At 48.1% G+C, this 16,619-nt stretch overlaps 1 pseudogene; it reads left to right on the forward strand.

Moving 5' to 3' along the window:
- The first annotated feature begins 604 nt into the window (after positions 1–604).
- On the forward strand, positions 605–7,783 carry LOC121833532 (annotated as a pseudogene).
- The last annotated feature ends 8,836 nt before the right edge of the window (positions 7,784–16,619 follow it).

The following is a 16,619-nucleotide window of genomic DNA, read 5'->3' on the forward strand; positions in this document are numbered from 1 at the left end:
TCGGCGTCTGTAGCGCACCACCCACCACGGAGCCCAACATGGGGATAGGTAATGCGCCATAGCAATAAAGGGTTTGCTGACGACATTACGCTATCAGTGCTGCCAAGACACTATAACCTATTGTGGGTCCGGACAAGGGGTCTATCGCCACCCAAGGTTAGCCCTTGCCGCCAAAGATGGTGAATTTGAATGAAAGAAGACTAGGGATAAGAGAAAGATAAGAGGCCATAGTAGAAGATATGGCGACTGACTGAATCATCCTGGTCAGGCCAAGTCAGGACACCCGTCTACGGGAAGCGGGGGCCGAAGTGGTGTATTGCCTCACCCGGGGGGCCCCGAAGGGTCTAAACCTACCCCGTGCTCGACTCAACCACCAGGATGCCCTTTTCCCCCGACACAGGAAAGCCACGCACAGCCAGACGTGTCGGGCGGACCCGCATGGCTTGGGGTCCGTGGAGACGCCACTCTCCAAACACCTGCTTTCACAGGTGCACCCTGCGGGGGTGGCAACGGCGGACCAAGAACATCGGCATCAACTGGGTTTTACCCTACAAGAGATGAAACACCACTGCACTCGGCTGGTGGGTACGGCTGCAATGCCACAATGCGGTCACACTACATGCCGTTTCTCTTTGTTAACCAGGTTAGTATTAACATTGAATGGTCTTCTGTGAAAAGTTACAACTTAAGTCTGTTAGTGCTGCCGTCTCCACATGAGTGGGCACGGGAGCAGCGCAACGGCCGCAATGGCTTACAAACCTTGTTTCTTCGTACCTCAGGTCCTACTACCACTCCTGGCTTACTGCGCGTCCCGGTATAATGGTTTCGACTTCGACTTCATCACCATGGATTCGCTGCCGCAAGTTCCAGTCGGCGATTTCCGCCGACATGATGACGTAAAGCAGGCCACCTGGATCTACGATTCGCCTCGCTTCATCAAAGAAAACCCATCGACATCGACGACGCCCGCAGCGCCAGATGTAAAAGGCTGGCAGTTCAGTGAATTCTCCAGTGGGCACGGGAGCAGCGCGACGGCCGCAATGGCTTACAAACCTTGTTTCTTCGTACCTCAGGTGGGTATCCACATTCCTTTGAACCTAAAAAACAAAAACAAACGTTTGCTATTGCTGTTCCCGAGCCCACGGGTGTTTCTTAGTGTGATATTGGAGTACTTGAAAAATTGTCTTCTTTTATTGATGTCGGGGGACGTAGAGTCCAATCCCGGCCCTTTCACACGAACCACGTCGTCACAGTCCACCAAAGGAAAAACTAGCCAGCCCATGGTTAGTATGACAGAAGATAATACTGAGGGAGCGGTTGCACTGACCCAGGCAGAGCAAAACATAGAAATTTTGCGCATGTTGCGCGATCTTCAAAAGCAATCAGCTGAAATAGCAACAGGTAATCAGGAATTAAAACAAAGCATCACTGAAATTAGAAACGGTCAACAAAACATTGAATCTACGCTCACAAATATAGGCGGTAGATTAACAGCTGTCGAAGAGAAGCTAGAGGTGCTAGATAGTGTCGAAGTTGATTTGCGGAATACTTCCAACACGGTAGAAGGTCTTCAAAGACAAAACCAATTATTGCAGACTCGTATTAACGAACTAGAGGACAGGTCACGGCGTGACAATTTGATTTTCCACGGAATTCCAGATATTCAGGAAACGTGGCCACAAACAGAAGAAAAGGTATCAAACTTGTTGTCCACACGTATTCAGCTAGCCTCGATTGATATCGAACGCGCTCACCGTTTAGGAAAATTTTCCGGCTCAAGGTGCCGCCCCGTAATAATAAAATTTTCTAGTTTTAAAACTAATGAAAAGGTACTTCAGGCCAAAGCTAAACTGAAAGAACACGACGTGAGTGTAACTGAGGATTTTTCACCCGCGACGCGCGAAGTACGGAGGAAGCCAAAACGATGCCTAACAGTCCCTCCTTCCAGCTGAAATACAACAAACTGTCCGTTAATGGAAAATTATACACGTACGACCCTGTCTCCGATAAAATTTGTGAGTCAAGAATTCCGATCTCACAATCAGCTACTACCGATACACCAACAACTGTGCCCTCGGGACAACACGCTGCGTCATCCAGGCAACGTGATACGTCAGACACGTAGGGGTTACCGAGGGGCTGTGGTTATCGTGCATCTTTATCACAAGTCTCTATTTTATTTACTAATATCAGAAGCGTTGTCAGAAACCGCACCGAAATTTCTTCTGCTATTGATTCTTGCTCTGCCGATATTGTCGTGTTGACAGAGACATGGCTTAACAGTAACATTCGTGAAAATGAAATATTCGATTTGTCCAATCAATTTCATTTCTACAGACGAGATAGGGAAACGAAGCAAGGTGGTGGTGTACTAATAGCGATTAAAAAGGAATTTGAGTCATTCGCACTTCATATTGCGTCATGCTTAGAGATTATATGGGTGTCTGTAAAACTAGCTCATTGTAGAATGGTTGTCGGGGTTTGCTATCGCCCCCCGAATGATTCCTCTACCTTTGTTACTGAGCTCTATGATGCCATAAACATCGTTATCACACGGTACCCAACATCCCCTGTATTCTTGCTTGGTGATTTTAATTATCCAGGAATCAAATGGTCAACGTCCCCCCTTCACTAAATTCGTCCTCGTCTGTTTGCCAGGAATTTATCGAGTTATGTTCATACTTTCACTTTACACAGATTATTTCCGAACCAACCAGAGTTACACCGACAAGTGCGAACCTGTTAGATTTGGTATTAACTACTTGTCCCGAGTTATGCTCAGAAGTAACATACATGCCGAAAATAAGTGATCACTCTCTACTAAATTTTTCTGTGACTATTCCTGTAAAAAAGTTTTCTAATAGAACTAAAGTGATACGTAATTATCCTAATGCTGACTTTAACCAAATCAATGATGAACCCTTTTTATTTCTACAAGCGTTCCTAAACGGGTTCGAAGCACGCTCAGTTGAATATAATTGGAAGCTTCTAAAAACGAAGATGACAGAGCTTGCTAACCGTTTTATTCCAGTTCGTGTAATCTGTTATAATCCGCAAGCACCATGGTATAATTCATTTATCAGGCGCCTTTCCAATCGAAAAAAACGCATGTATAGAAGTGCAAAAACGTCTAGTGACCAACATCGATGGTCTCTATATCGTACCTCGGCTGATGAATACAATTCTGCAGTCAAATCGGCGAAGGAAAATTTTCTAACCAACACATTACCAAATATGTTGCTGAACAATCCAAGAAAATTTTGGAATGTAGTGAACCCGGCTGATAGTTCGCGAATTGTACTAACGAATTTGGGCGGTGAACCAATTGATGAAAAACAGTGTTCAGATACGCTTAACAACGTGTTTTCCAGCGCTTTTTCGTGTGTTTTTTCTGACGTTTTGCCTTCATTTAGTAACCCTGAGTTTTTACCCATGTATCCTGTGCAGATTGAGACTGATGGTGTTGCCAAAATTATTGACTCTCTCAAACCTTTCTCCTCCCCTGGTGTTGACTGTATTACTCCCATGTTCCTAAAAAACACGAAAGCCTATACCTCTGTCGCCCTCGCTAAAATTTTTCAGCAATCCCTCAATTCTGGTGAGCTCCCGCAGGACTGGAAAATAGGGAGGGTGGTTCCCGTGCACAAATCTGGTGACAAGCACTCACCCTACAACTACAGACCCATATCAATCACTAGCGTTCCTTGCAAAATTCTAGAACACATACTTTTCTCCCATATCGCGAACTATCTGGAATCAAATTCTTTTTTCCACCGCGCACAGCACGGCTTTCGCAAATCTTTTTCGCGCGAGACACAACTGGCTTTATTCACCCATAAGTTGCAATCTATACTCGATAACCGATCATCCGCCGACTGTATATATCTGGATTTCGCGAAAGCATTTGATAAGGTATCTCACCAGCTCCTGCTACTAAAACTAAAAAAAATAGGTATTGATATTAACATACTAAAATGGCTCGAATGCTTTCTCACACATCGTCAGCAACTTGTAACCGCGAATGAAGTCAGCTCTCTCCTTCACCCTGTAATATCTGGCGTACCCCAAGGTACTGTACTTGGGCCATTACTTTTCCTTGTCTATATTAACGATCTACCAAACTGTGTATCATCTTCGATTCATCTATTCGCAGATGATTGTGTTCTTTACCGGGAAATAACCTCTATCAATGACGTGCATGCACTTCAATCTGATATTGACGCTATCACTTCTTGGTGCAAAACGTGGCATATGACACTAAATGTTAACAAGTGCAAATTCATGCGAATCTCTCGTTGTTCCGCTAACTTACCTTCATATCACCTTGATAGTAGTCTACTCGAAATTGTCGAATCATACAAGTATTTAGGCGTCCATATTACTTCTAATCTTAGCTGGCAAATTCACATTGACTCCATTACTAACAAGGCTAACCGTATGCTTGGGTACCTAAAACGCAACTTTTACTCGGCCCCTACTTCTATTAAATTACTGTTCTACAAAACAATTGTGCGCTCACAACTAGAATATGCTTCAGCGATATGGGATCCTGGCATCGGAACTCTCGTTAATCAGTTGGAAATGATTCAAAATAACTCGGTTCGATTTATATATTCTAACTACCAACGAGCTGCTAGCGTATCCTCCATGAAATCTAACCTAGGTCTTTCTTCCCTAGCGTCACGACGCAAAAACGCACGACTTTGTTTGTTCCATAAAATTTTCCACCATACCACTTTACGCGGTGAACTGTTAACATCACCTTCATACATGTCGTCACGGATGGATCACCCACATAAAGTAGGAGTCATTTCATGCAACACTAATTCCTTTTTTTATTCCTTCATCCCACGTACGTCTAGTGACTGGAACCACCTTCCCTCTCTGATAGCCACTATTACTAATTATGATTTGTTTCAATCTGCCTTAAAAATATATCTGATTGATTATTTAACTGTATTAGTAGAAGACGTTGTGTTTGCCGGTTTCAGGCTAGTGGACTATATAGTATCAAAGTGTATTAATCATTTGTAACCATTGTTTTTTTATTTTCTTTCGTGTATGCTTTCCCAATTATTATTCCATTTTACTTATTGTATTTGCTGTACCACTCCCCTCTATAATGCTTCACGCCTTGAGGGTATTTATAAATAAAAAAAAGGCAGTTTTGAGGCGTTTTTTAGTGGTTTTGAAGCGTGTTTTTGATTATTTAAAGCTTTCTGGTGATGTGGAAGAAAATCTGGTCCCACAAACGCAGAACTGAATGCAGCGATAACATCCTTACGGTCTGTTGCTGCACAGTTGCAGACTGGGTACAATGAGTTGGCCCAAAACATAAAGGACCTATTAGAAACGCGTACTGATACAGACAAAAAGGTATCAAAGTTGACGGAACGAGTCTTCACGCTCGAAAGAAAACTTAAAGCCTCCCAGTAGGATGTACAAGATAAGCTGACCCATAAATTTACGGAACTTTCGGAAGGGCGTTCTGGTGCAGACAAAAAAGTATCAGGATTGACGGAACAGCCATACACGCTCGAAAGAGGACTTAAAGCCTCTCAACCTGACATACAGGTTGCACAAAAAAAAAAAAAATAAACGATTCGAAATTGAGGATTGCGGACGCTGAAATCGCTGTCCTAAGATCGCGCTGCAATGATGCAGAAAATAGTTCACGTCGATCAAATATAGTATTTTTCGGACTGGAAGATAGAGAAAAGGAAACGTGGACGGAATCTCGCATTATAAATCTTTGCGAGGAAAAAATGCGTATAAAGATAGATCTGAACAATATTCACAGGGCACATTGCATTGGAGCGTGCAACATAACTAGGAAAAGGCCCATAGTAGTTAAGTTTTGTTATTTGAAGCACAAAGGGTCGGTCCTATCTTCTGAATGCAGGCTTAAAGGTAGTGGCTTCGCTGTTAGTGAAGATTTTGCTAGGCAACTTCAGCTGGCAAGAGAGAAATTAGTTGAATTTGCGAAAACGCAAAAGTGTTGGTTCAGGTCACGAATAGACCGACTCCACGCCAACTATAGCTGCTTCATGTTTGATAATGAATCTAAAATGTGCGCGCGCTGTCGACGAAATCCAGTCTATTGTTGTTGTTTGCGAGTTTTATGGCACAAGGACTGCGATGGCCATACTGCGCGAAACTAGGTAAACTAAAATTAACTAGAAACAATGTACCAAGAAAGTGTTTCACCTATAGTTTGTGTAAAATCGCTATATTTTCTAGAAAAGCTAGGAGACGGTCAATTGATATTAGAGGCTGCTCCCCTAGGAACAGGGTAGGATGAAAAGGGATACGGTACTTGAAAAGCTCAGGAAAGAAGAACTTTTGTTGGTTGCAGAAGAAAAGGGCAAAGAAAAATATGGAGAACGGAGAAGGTATCTACATATTGATCGCACACGGGTGGTTCCTCACCAACAAGTAGGTATCGATGTGTAAGGAATGTGTGGCCGATCCTTAACCGGCACAGAAGAACCTCATGGAAACGGCTCCGGTTGTAGGAGCTTTCCCAGGTACCGATGCTTGGCTTGATGATATGAAGTTTGTTGTTATCGGCCAAATCCCACTCGGACTGCCGCAGTTTTAGAAGTGAAAGCCGTATGGGCCTTGTTAGGTCTTGGTATGGTATGCGTGCGTGTGATGGTAATAGGTTACGCGACGAGGCGGCCAGCCTATCTGAAGCCTCGGTGCCTGCAATGCCCACATGGCTCGGGATCCAAAAAACCTAATATCCTTCCCATCTCCGAGCCCCAGTTGAATTTTAGCACGTACACGTTGAGTCAGCTCATTCTTGGTTGGATTAAGTGAACACGCTGCAGTAACAACGCTCCGAGAGTCCACAAAAAGAACTGCTTTCATCACTTTGCTCCGGATACTATAGTCAAGTGCTGACAGCACGCCATATAGCTCGGCAGTAAAAATGCTAGCAACATTATTTAGCCGTGTCATATGTGTAAACGAATTAGAATGAACAGCAGAGCCTACATACGTCGAGGACTTGGCTCCGTCAGCGTAAAATTGATGATAATTCTTGTACTTTTCTTGCAGTGCAAGAAATGCCTGTTGTAAAATGAGTGGGGAGACATTATGATTTATTAAATTTTGTGAAGTACCAATCCCAAGCTATAGACTTGATATCCTATGGGGCAATATGACATGCACTTTCTATGAGGTAGACATTTTCACGAGGCAGGTGTAATGGTCGCGTAGGGCCATTCCTAATGAGTGGAAAGAGGCAGGAAGAGCTAGGATAAGGACAGCGCTCCGAAAGGCCTGTAAAGATGCTGAAAAGGCTTACATTGCCGGCGCATGGGCCGCGGGGTGCCGAGGTGCGGGGCACAAGGCGGGAACCCCGACGAAAGAAAGAGACGTCGCACCAGCTCAGAGGTTTTGTGAAGACTGTTCTATTTTCAATATGTACACATCGATCCCGAGACAGCGCGTGCCGCCATCAAGCGCGTGCACCATCTCGTAGTAACGACACAAACCATGACTTCTTGCGCCATCTAGCTTGTTGATTGCACACTACATCTTTCCCCCCCCCCCCCCTTAGAAAATGACTGTTGGATAACTTGGTACTAGACCGAAAAAGAACAGCTTACTCTTTACGATATGGAAAATCACACGCACACGAAGTCCCACCGACCAATCACTACAAGCAAAATATTTGTGAAGTGGTTGGAGAAAATAAGAATAAGAAATACATTGGAAATATACAATCATTAATCCTACACTTTGTACTATGTCGAGCAGAATCCAGTTAGACTGAAAAGTGCTCTCTTCACTGCAACAAAAAATGTCATTGACGAGTCCTTTGAAACAAATAACACTTTCGAAAATCGCGCTGTAAGACGAGTCTTTTGAAACACGAATAACACTTTCACCTCCGCGAGTGAAATGAATGACTAGCCCTTGGAAGCATAAAGAATAACATTTTCACTTCAAAGACTTTCACCGAAACCTCTATGTACATAACATGGAAACTTGATATTTGAACACATGAAAAATGCAAAAAACCTTGTCTGTTCACATCTATCCTATAAAATACAGCGCAAACTATGATATTGCAAACCACTATGACTTAAGTCCCAAAGTTTTTAAGGAGCGTCCTTGGAGTACATATCCACTTGAATGTCACGAAATTTTGCGGGAAGTCGTCTACGCCGCGTGGGGCGTTGTGGAGTGTCCGATGGGGATTGTGGTGGAGTATGATATGTCTTTGGTGGTGTGTCTGCACCACCGTCACCAGATATAGGAATCGATTCTTGGGTTGCCTCGGGACTTGATTCCGGGTCTTCTGCTAAACCAGGAGCCACTGAAGGCTCGGAAAGTGTAGAGGCCTTTGGCCCCACGGAGTGCAGGGACTCCGCTGAGACCATTGCGGAGCTAGATGACGGCAGCTCGCTGCAATACCCGAGTCTCAGCTGTGATGAACTTGATGCGGTGCTCAATATTGCACCGCTTGAAGGAACGGAAGGTTCAAGACCCTCCTGGAAAGCGCCCCTGGGGGCCTCTTGGAAGACTGCAGCCGGGTCAGCCGGCAAAACTGGTGGCTGGCTGCTGGCTTGGACTGGTACAGCGGCGCGGAAGGCCGCTTGGAAACCGGAATCAGGAACGGCACCGGGGACTGGGGTGGCGGGAAGGCCACCGAAAACCACCGCATCTTGCACGGTACAGGGTACCACGGAACTGGTGCCGGGTACGCCAGGGACAGGAAGGGCACCGGGTACCACCGTCACATGGGCAGCACCAGGGACCACAGCTACATGGGCTGCAGGAGCCGTATGATGAGGAACGACGCCTGGCACAGCAGAATCATGGGCGGCGCCAGGGGTCCCATGACTATGGGCACCAGGCGCCACAGCAATATGGCCAGGGCCGGGTGCCGCAGTAGCATGGGCGGCCACAGGGGGCGCAGTGGCATGGGCGGCCACAGGGGCCGCAGTGGCATGGACGACCTCTTGGGCCGTCGGGACAGGACCGGCATCAGGGGCCGCAAAAACAGGACCGGCCGCAGGGACAGGAATGGCAGCAGGGGCCGCATGGACAGGAACGGCAGCAGGGGCCGCAAAAACAGGGACGGCAACAGGGGCCGCACGGACAGGAGTGACGCCGGGGGCCGCAGCACGCAAAGTTGCAGGTGCCGGACCCTCAAGTGGCACATGGCCCAGGCTTATAGCTGGAGCCGCATTAGTTGAAGTGGGGAATATGTCATCGTCCATAAGTCACAACGGCTGACGTTGGGGTGGTTTCAATGTAGTACGTGTCATTTTGTCTGCATTCCATATGGTTCCATCGTCTAATCTATATGTGGCTGGCCCTACTTGTTCATGTATATGTTGCGGTGGAGCATATTTGTTGCTCATTTTCCTTCTAATGTTAGGTAACCTTTACTGCTTGCCCAGGAGCAAAAGCAGGGCACTTGACTGCTCGCCTGGCATCGGAATACTTTTAGAGCGCAGCTCTTAGGGGCCCGTTTCCAGCCTGAGCGGCGTCGCCGTCGCCGTCGCCGTCGCCGTCGCCGTCGGCGTAACCGCGCGTTGCATGCAACTCAGGGGAGATGCAACAGGTTGCATGCAACCTGACATGCAGCAGGTTGCATGCAACCTGAGATGCAGCAGCTCATAGGAGATGCAACAGGTTGCATGCAGCCTGAGATGCAGCAACTCAGAGGAGATGTAACAGGTTGCATGCAACCTGAGATGCAGCAACTCGATGAAGATGCAACAGGTTGCATGCAGCCTGAGATGCAGCAACTCAGAGGAAATGCAACAGGTTGCATGCAACAGGTCACGTGACTCCCCAGGTCACGTGACCCCCCGGTCACGTGACCCTGAGGGGGTCACGTGACCACTCCGAGGTCACGTGACCCCCTCCCCCGAGGTCACGTGACCCCCCCCCCCCCCCGATGGCGTCATCGTCACTGATAACGTCACCGGCATCCGCATCGTCATCGTCATCATCGCTGATAGCGTCATCAGTGACGTCACTTATGACGTCACCGGCATCCGCATCGTCATCGTCATCATCACTGATGACGTCACCGGTATCCGCATCGTCATCGTCACATGAGTGACGTCACTGATGACGTCATCAGTGACGTCACTGATGACGTCATTGGCATCGTCACGTGGCCCCCCAGGGTCACGTGACCCACCCACCCCCCTTACCCTTCCCTCCCCCTCCTCAAGAGCTGCGCTCAAATTCGGCGTTACAGGGAGTTGTAAACGGCTTTCACTTTTTTCATCTTCGTTTGGTATTCCTTTACTCTATCAGGAAGCTCTTCCTGAACAACATGTGGAGGGACAGCGGACTTTGAGGTCCCTCGCCCTTGAAGATGCAGTCGCGTCCGGTTGGTGCGACCGTGTAAAAGAAAAGCTGGCGTTTCTCCAGTCGTGGCATGGCGCGTACTCCGGTATACCCCATGATATTCTGTAATGGCTTCGGAAAGCAGACGATGTTGGACGAGTGCCAACTGAATAATAGACTTAAGGACTCTATGGAATCTCTCTACCTGACCATTAGCTTGGGGATGGTAAAGGGATGACTTCGCACGTTTGATGCCATGCGTCTTCAAGAAATCGCTGAATTCCTTCGAAATGAATTGAGGGCCGTTATCTGTCGTGATCTCCTGCGGCAGACCTACGCGAACAAAGATGGACTTCAAGAACTTTATGACTGTAGCAGTCGTGACGTTGTGGGCTGGTGCCACTTCAGGCCACTTACTGTGGTAATCTACCAATGTAATGAAAAACCTCTCTTGAGCCGGGGCTCGTTCAAAGGGACCTACTATATCCATGCCCAGTTTTACCCATGACGGGTGGGGAATTCGACTGGTTGAAGAGGTGCTGGAGATGCCTTTGCAAGCTTGTCTGTCGACTGACATACCGAACAGTTCTGAACTTTCGTCCTGACATGTTGAATTAAATGCGGCCACCAGTAAAGCTCCTTGATGATACTGGTGGTGCGCGAGATACCTTGATGGGTTTCGTGAGCTACAGCAATAACTTGATCACGGAGAGTGGACGGAACCACTATTTTCTCGCCTTGGAAAAACAATGCATCGGTGACTGAGAGCTGGTCTCTTACAACGAAATACGGCTTGAATTCAGGAGGCAACTTGTCCTCTGAGGGCCATGTGTTTGAAAGGTATGTCATTATAACTGGTAATACAGGATCTTTTAGAGTTTCTTCCTTGAACTCCTTCTGTGTGAGACATGCACAGACAATTGAAACTACCTCTTCTTCAAAAGACGTACCTTCTTCAGTGCCTGAGACCGGAAGGCGAGACAGAGCGTCGGCCACTACGTTATCTCTGCGTTTACGATACTTCATTGTGAAATTATAGTTAAAAACTCTAGCAGTTAAACGACTGATGCATCGTGGACGGACACCTGTCCCTTCAGTGGACATTAGTGTGACGAGAGCTTGATGATCTGTCTGAATTTTGAAATGTCGACCCCAAAAATAAACGTGCCATTTCTCGCAAGCCCAGAGGATTGCGAGAGCCTCTTTCTCTCCTGCTGACTACTTCCGCTGTGCTTCGGAGAAAGAGCGGGAAGCGAAAGCAACAGTCTTTAGTTGCTTCCCATGCTGCTGCTGGAGAGCAGCACCTAGTCCGTAATTGGACGCGTCTGTGGAGACGACAACTGGAAGATTTGGATCGAACATTGCAAGAATGGGAGCCTGCTGGAGGCAGGACTGGACACTTTGGAAACTTGGCTCTACGTCGGACGACCAGACAAAAGATGCTCCCTTGCGCAGAAGCCTTCGGAGGGGTTCTACAAGAATACCACAATGAGGGACAAACTTGCTGTAACATTCTACTAGACCTAGGAAGGCCTTCAGCTGCGAAGGTTCCGATGGAACTGGAAAATTGAGGACCGCGTCTATCTTCGACGGAAGGGGTGCTAGACCCTCCGCAGGGAGACAATGACAAAGGAATGACAGTTCGGAAACATTGAAAACGGCTTTTCTATTTAGTTTCATGCCGGCCTCTCTAATACAATTGAGGACTTGTCTGAGATTACTATCATGTTCCTTCTGGGAGGAACCATAGGCAATGACATCTTCCAGATAAAACTGGACTCCTGGACAATGTTTTAATATCTTGGACATGACCTGTTGGAAGGCCGCTGGTGCAGACGCCAGACCGAAACAAACTCGTTTGAAACGAAAAAGCCCTTCATGGGTAATGAATGCCGTTAAGTCGCGACTCTTGGGGTCGAGACAGACCTGATGATAAGCAGACGCAAGGTCTAACTTAGAAAAATGGGAAGCTCCACTGAGGGAGTTCAGAAGCTCATCAATGTCCGGAAGCGGAAAAGAATCAATAACGACAGCCTGATTTGGCGCCCGCAGATCGACACACAAACGGATTCCACCGTCTTTCTTCTTAACTACTACAATGGGGGACACCCATTCCGACGCGTTTACGCGCTCTATAACACCTTGGCGCTCGAGCTTTTGAATTTCTGCACCGACAGCATCACGCAACGTGATTGGTAAGCGGCGAAGTTTAGCCTGTACCGGCGGGATATGGTGCCGGACAGTGATTGTGTGAGTTTGGCTTTTAACTAAACCTAACTCAGGAGAAAAAAGATCCTCAAATTCTTCAAAACCAGAAGGCAACTTCGATGCATCGCTCACTGATAAAGGTTGCAAAGATTGTCCCGACGTCGACGGATCCCTTAAAGGCTGGTTTCCGAAGACGCCTCTACCTGAGTAGTACTCAGACGACGTGGATGGCTGAGTGCCGTGAACAGTGGACAATGATGAAGGGTGCTTGCAGGGAGCACTTGATGGACGCGGTGGAGGACTGGGCTCCACCGTACATGGGGGCTGCGGGACTCCAGCCGAGTTTACATGTCCCGGGATGGCCGAGCGAGGGTCAGCTCCATTGACATGGAAGTACTTGAGTGGCGCGCCCGATAAAATTAGACGCAGTCCATGCACGGCATCTGTCCCAAGCAGGGATCGGCCATTGCGAACGATGTAAAAAAGAATGTCGGCGGAGCGTTCTTTGAAGCTGACTGTGGTCTGGAAACATCCTATGACTGGAATCGACCCTCGGAGGAAGTGCACAAGTGTGCGCGGCGGTTTCCTTAGCCGGATTTGCTGCTTGGAGTTGATCTTGTTAAACATGCTCTCGGAAAGTATTGACACTTCGGAGCCAGTATCAACGAGTAAGGGTAATGTAAATCCATTCGCCTGAACATCAGCGGTGAAATTCCGTGGGCGACGGTCCGCACGTCCTTCAGGGGGACCTCCGGGGATCCGACGGAGGAGACGTTGTTTGGCTGTTGTTCCTCCTCGTCGTGGTCGTCGGGAAACGTCACGATTCCATGGATCGGCGTCTGGTTACGGCCAGGTCCAAGCCTCTCGTACCGGCGACCGGCGGCGCGGCCTCGTCCCGGCGGAAACGCCAGGCGACGGGGGTCGATGACTTCAGACGACGAAGACGAACTTCGGCAAACATTTGAAAAGTGGCCTATCTTGCCACAAGAAAAACATGCCATTCCGGACGTTGGACACTCCTCGCGCGGATGGGGTCGGCTAGGGAGCCTTCATGTGCGCTTTGCTAGGGTGATGCCACCCTTTGTAATACCACTCGCCAACAAACCAGCAGCCATTTTGTTCCTCGGCGATAATCCGTGGGGCTTATAACCCTCCCGGAAACAAGCACCTTATCTCAGAAGTTCGGAGCAGCGTTGTGGAACCCACGGAGGGAGGATTAGCATTTCCCCCCCCCGGATGTGATTACCGATGGACACAAAGGCCACTTTCCGGCGCACGGGGAAACAATGAGAGAAACAAAATGGCGGTGGAAGAGGGTGTGGGAAAGGGAAACAGGCAGTTGGCATTACTCTATGCGAAGCGCACATGAAGGAACTCTAGGGTCGGCGACCGCAAAACTGGCACGATTCCGCCCCGCGCCCAAGAGCGCGCGCGCCCAAGAGCGCGCGCGCCCGGAGGAGCATCACGAGGCACTCGGCTTGTAAAAACGCGGGTGAGTCCATGCGACTGGTGGCGCGGCGAGAAGGAAACCTTGGAAGGTGAGGAGGAAACATTTGCGGGGGAGGAGGAAACGGCAGGAGGCCGCCCTCCATTTTGACGTTGCATGTTGGAATTTGACTTCAATTGGTGGCCTTCTTGTCCACGCCGAACGGGAACCCTTTGTACTGTCTCAACGGCCTGTGTCGACTCGGAACGCGGAATGCATGATGAAATTTGGCGGTAACGATCACAATCTCGAGCAGCTCGTTCGAACTGTTGTGCCAGAAGCACGATACGTTTGAGGCTGGGTAGTCCAGCTTCCGCAGACTCTCGGACTACCCGATCTTGTACCTCCGATGATAATAACCCGGCCAAAAAAAATGAAAGCCGTTTACAAATCCCTGCAACGCCGAATTGGAGCGCAGCTCTTGAGGAGGAGTAGGGAAGGGTACTGAGGGGGGTGACGTCACCTGCGGGTAGTCACGTGACCCCGGGGGGTCACGTGACCTCGGGGGGGGGGGGGTCACGTGACCTCGGGGGGGGGGGGTCACGTGACCTCGGGGGGTCACGTGACCGCCCCCCCCGGTTACGCCAACGCCGACGGCGACGCCGACGCCGACGCCGCTCAGGCTGGAAACGGGCCCCTAAGAGCTGCGCTCTAAAAACTTCCGCGATGCGGGTTTCAAGAGACTCCCTAAAATCACAAAAAGAGCCGGTACTCAAGGTACTCAAGGGCACTTTCTACCTTCGACTGGACGCGAGTGAGGAACAACCTCCGTTCGACAACAACATTCTTTTTGGCAGCGAAGTGCTGATCAAGCGCCGTCATAAGAACGTCAAATTCGGAGACGGTCTCGCTATAAGCGAGGGCCGTGGATGGGAACGTTGAAACTATTCTTTAGCCTTTGAGACCAACCAAGAACCACAACAACGCGCGCTTACGCTTCGGCGAGCTATCACCAGCCTCTATGACCACAAGATAATTTAAAAACGACGTTTTCCAATTTAACCAAGGCTGCACAGGGGCACCTGGCATGGGAAGAAATGGTGGAGGCGTCAGGAAAGAAGCCGTTGCCATTTTTGGAACTTATGAATGCTCTAAGTAAAGCCACTGGCTACGTACGCATATTTGATGGATAAAAATATCTTTCAAAATTACTTAGGATATACATGGACATGGAACATATGGACGCTATGGTCTACTATGGCTATGGTTGGGAGATAAAATTGAAAACGAAGGTAGCAATTCGAACGGCCGTTACGGCGTTCGCAAAAAAAGAACAAGGGATGGCGTTACGCCTAACCCTAATGGCGTTCGAAATGGACCATTGGCGCTCGAAACGGAACGTTAAATGTCGCTATGCATCGACAGTATTTTCATGTACTACATATGCAAAATATGTGGTGGATGGGAATATTTAAAAGAACCTCCTTACATTTCGAACGTTAAAATATTACCTAACACACAAAAAAAACTATACGTGCCGGTGCCGCCACCACTCATCTCCGGCACGGAGTCTCACAAAAAAAACTCACGAGGGCGAAAATGGAAAAAATGGAAGCAAAAACCTCGTCGCCAAAATGTAATGGTCGCGTACGGCCGTTATAAATGAGTGGAAAGAGACAGGAAAAGCTAGGATAAGGACAGCGCCCCGAAAGGCCTGTAAAGATGCTGAAAGGGCTTACATTGCCGGCGCGTGGGCCGCGGGGTGCCGAGGTGCGGGGCCCAAGGTGGGAACCCCGACGAAAGAAAGAGACGTCACACCAGCTCGGTGTTTTTGTGAAGGCTGTTCTATTTTAAATATGTACACATCAATCCCGAGACAGCGCGTGCCGCTGTCAAGCGCGTGCACCATCTCGTAGTAACGACACAAACCATGACTTCTTCCGCCATCTAGCTTGTTGATGGCACACTACATCTACAAAATGCAATGGTCGCGTAGGGCCATTATAAATGAGTGAAAAGAGACAGGAAAAGCTAGGATAACGACAGCGCCCCGAAAGGCATTATGACATTATGGTTTATTAATTTTGTGAAGTACCAATCACAAGCTATAGACTTGATATCCCATGGGGCAATATGACATGCACTCTCTATGAGGTAGACATTTTCACGAGGCAGGCTAAGAGAGAGACGAAGGTTCTCAAAACGAAGACTCAGGGGTCGAACAACAGTTGGCTTGTGGTCAAAGGTACGACAAAATTTCTACTCTCGGATATAAGTGTGAGCTGGATGACTAGAATCCGATAAAACTTTGTAAACATGGACTAGACTAAATAGCTGCCGCCTTTTCTTGAGTGACGTTTCATTAGAGTCAACATACAGCCTTGGGATAGGGGATGTTCGAAAAGCACCACTTGCTATACGCAACCCAAGATGGTGCACTGGATCAAGCATTTTCAATGCAGATGGCCGAGCAGATGCATACAGAATAGCGCCATAATAAAGACGGGATCGTAGGAGAGAGGAATAGAGATGAAGCAGACACCTTTTATCGGAGACCCAAGACTTGTGAGAAAGAACTTTTAGGATATTCATAGTCTGCATACATTTTTGCTTCAGCCACTTGAGGTGAGGTACAAAGCTAAGTTTACGGTCGAAAATCACT

The sequence above is a fragment of the Ixodes scapularis genome, unplaced genomic scaffold (assembly GCF_016920785.2).
Source record: "Ixodes scapularis isolate PalLabHiFi unplaced genomic scaffold, ASM1692078v2 PGA_scaffold8__174_contigs__length_109621045, whole genome shotgun sequence".
In the NCBI taxonomy this organism is placed as follows: domain Eukaryota; kingdom Metazoa; phylum Arthropoda; class Arachnida; order Ixodida; family Ixodidae; genus Ixodes; species Ixodes scapularis.